At 34.6% G+C, this 3,295-nt stretch overlaps 1 long non-coding RNA gene across 1 annotated transcript; it reads left to right on the top strand.

Moving 5' to 3' along the window:
• The first annotated feature begins 2,800 nt into the window (after positions 1 to 2,800).
• LOC149943223 (uncharacterized) lies at positions 2,801 to 3,295 on the top strand. Its single transcript, XR_016481122.1, has 3 exons — positions 2,801 to 2,891; positions 2,965 to 3,096; positions 3,238 to 3,295. It is a non-coding gene; the product is annotated as an uncharacterized LOC149943223 (long non-coding RNA).

The following is a 3,295-nucleotide window of genomic DNA, read 5'->3' as shown; positions in this document are numbered from 1 at the left end:
GACGGTTTTTGTTTTAACGCGAATAATTTTTTTTAGCGTCTATTGGCTACGAGCGAATAAAGTGAGTCGGAAAACGATAATAACTTGCTCGAACCGCTGCTCTGTCGAAATCTTCAGATTGGTTTCGAATGATCTCTACTTCATATAACTATGATAATCTGAGCGGAGCCTCGGAGCACGCAAATGTAACGTAAAATGTCGATCAGAGCGATCTAGAGGGCTCAAATGAAGTCAAACGCTATTACCTGAAGTTTATAATATATCGTTATGAGAGAAGTATTCATTTATGACATAAAATTTAAACCATAGAGATAGAAAATAAGTAGAGGCCCAGACAGGGGGAAAAAAAGAGCTGCTTTCTGTTATGGAAATTTCATCCCCCCCCCCCCGTGGCATGCGTTATAGGGAAGAAGCACGTAGCGCCACCACACCGTTCTGGAGGAACTAGAAATCGTCGCATGAAAGCAAAATCCACGTAACTATATACACAAGTCTTAAGAAGTTACGTGGATTTTGCTTTCAGGCAACGAAATAGGCGTGAAAAAATAACTACAGCTTTTGAAAGCCAAACTTTTTAGGCTCTAAGGAAGTTTCAACTTTTAATAGGCTTTATTATCATAAATAAAGTAATTTTTTTTGAAGTTTGAAATATTACTTGTTTTACATACAATTTTGAATGAATTATAATAATTTAATTAGAGTACTTAGGCAAATTTAAATAAATCTGAAAATAGTTGAAGCTTGTGAAGTTCCATATTGTATTTTCCCTTGAGATTCAACAAAACTGGGAGAAAAGTATACAATTTTAAGGGTTTAATAATATTAGTGATATCGGTATATACAAAAACCACTTTAAAGCGGACTTACAGCTAACATATTGATTTGGTCAGTTCGGAGACACTCGAGATTAATAATATACATCTAGAACCTACTGTTGCACGGAAGCATTGCAACTCCCAAAAAGTCTTCGGATGTCCAATATGAAACATTCTATGGTCTCCACACTCCCGAGTTAGAAGTGTCATCCTCAGATAAAGAATATACAGAAGAAAATAGTTGCCCTAATAATTAATATTCCGTGATTTACCTTATTTAAAATTTGTAGTCAGAATGGATGGATTTTTAATCTACTGAAATGGACGAGATTGAAGATGATTCATCTTTAAAAAACTCTTCATGAAATGAGAAAACGAAAGCTTTTATTGAATTTAGACGAAAGATTTGGTCCAACTTCAATAGAACTGTTTAAATTTTTACACCAAACTGGATTGAAGAATAAAAAATCAGCAATAACCTCGATTACTACGAAGCTTAGTCCATGACAGTTCATTTTTATTCTCCGAAAGCATAGGTTTCTTGAGAAAACACCTTTGTTTACCACATCCCAACCCTCTACAAGAATGGATAAACAAAATCGTTCCAAGTTTTAACTACATTAAAAATGTGAGTGACAAATCAGATCATTAACTTTTAATAGCATTATCTATTGATGAAACGTAAATCAAGAAACATACTGAATGGACAGCAAATGAATTTTCCGGATTCGTAAACTCAAGACACATCAGCCCTTGTATTTATGGCTGTGGCTATCAACGGCCAGTGGAAAAGTCCCCATAGGATACTTGTATATATAAGATTAAGAAAAATCAGCAGATACCCAATGATATAGTTAAAAGAAGCAGTTCGAAGAAAACTTACCACTATAATCCTTTTCCAAGGACAATTGTATGCAATGCCAGTCTATCAGAAATATAATATTTGAATTGATAATTGTATTTAACCAAGGATACTGTATTTTAAAATACAGTATCCTTGTTTTTTCTCTCGAAGTATCGACGTTGTTTACATTCTGCAATGACGTCGTAGAGCCCAGCTGGTTGCCACAAAGGGAGTTTAGTTTCTTAGATGGCCGTTTGTGGCGCCACGTATTTCTTCCCTATAACGCATAGCTCGTGAAGGGGGATAGCAGCGCGGATCAAACCCTCAGATTTCATTGGGCCTCTACTTATTTTCTATCTCTATGATTTAAACATGTAACATTGCAGGATCTAGATAGTTTTCAATGCATGTGAGTTTCGACGCAAAAACCGCGGATGTGTACACCGCATCACGGCTCAAAATTTAAGTGTTTATTACTACACCTGGAAATGCCAAATGAAAAAAATTACATTTCATGGCGATATTTACCGGTTTGTAGGCCGTATTTTGCATTGCATCCCGCACTATTTTTTCGTCCGAAACGTATTTTGAAAAACCAGCTGGAGCCTACGCGAATAACTTAAAACAGACACGTTTCACAATAAAAATGGATAAAATAGGAATTTTTTGAGAATAGGGACCAATACTTCTTTATTTGAACTAATATGTGGTTTCTTTTTGCCTGTGCCCAGCTCGAATTAAAAGTGTATTCTTTTTAACCGAAGACGTTTTATTCGCTTGTTCCGGGGATGATAATTACTCCGCCCCATAAATTATTCGCTTGTTCCGGAGTATTAGGGCTACACTTTTTACTCCTTCTGAAAAGGAGGTGTAAAGAGCGTAAATCGGATATTGTTGTCTGCTAGCCAGAATTTATCTACTAAAAAGGCCATGGGCATACATTTTGGAAAAATGTTTTTACCCCGACTCAAACTATTCGCCACCACAGAATCGAAGTAAAATCAGAGATACTGACAATATAGAGATATGAAACTCCCTATACATCGCTGCGACCCCTTTTTTTCGTTAACGTCGGCGCCATCTATCAACCGGGAGAAAGCTTTTTCTTCCCGTGTTTATTTGTAGTAGGTTTACGTTTTGAATGAAATTCAATGAATCATATGTGCAGCTTTAATAAAGAAATACGATTGCTTAGAGGATTTTCAATACAATTTATTAAGATAAGATAAAAAGTAAGTTTTTAATTAATTATATTTAATTATTTTAAGAAAGTTCATATATTAACTATTTTTTATGTTATTTTAGACCTTTGTTACTTGAATCAGGGCCAGAGGTTAAATTAATGATCATTAATCCAAGGGTATTTCTGGGATAAATAATTGGAATATTATTAATCCAAGTATATGTTATCGAAATGGTTAACGACTAAAATGTTTGGTAAGTATTTGTTAATGTTGAACCTTAAGTAATTTGCGATCTAGATGTTTCTGGGCTTTGTCATACTTGTGGTTTAAATTATGTTTTTCCAATGTACTACGAATGGAAAGTTGTACAAAAAAATTAATTATTTCTTTCAAGTAATCAACACATGGAACATGCTGATGCATCTCATCTTTTGAAATAAACCAAGATTGAT

This window comes from Leiobunum rupestre, chromosome 6 (assembly GCF_980474605.1).
Source record: "Leiobunum rupestre chromosome 6, qqLeiRupe1.1.hap1, whole genome shotgun sequence".
Taxonomy (NCBI): domain Eukaryota; kingdom Metazoa; phylum Arthropoda; class Arachnida; order Opiliones; family Sclerosomatidae; genus Leiobunum; species Leiobunum rupestre.
This window is presented reverse-complemented; position numbering and strand designations above follow the sequence as displayed.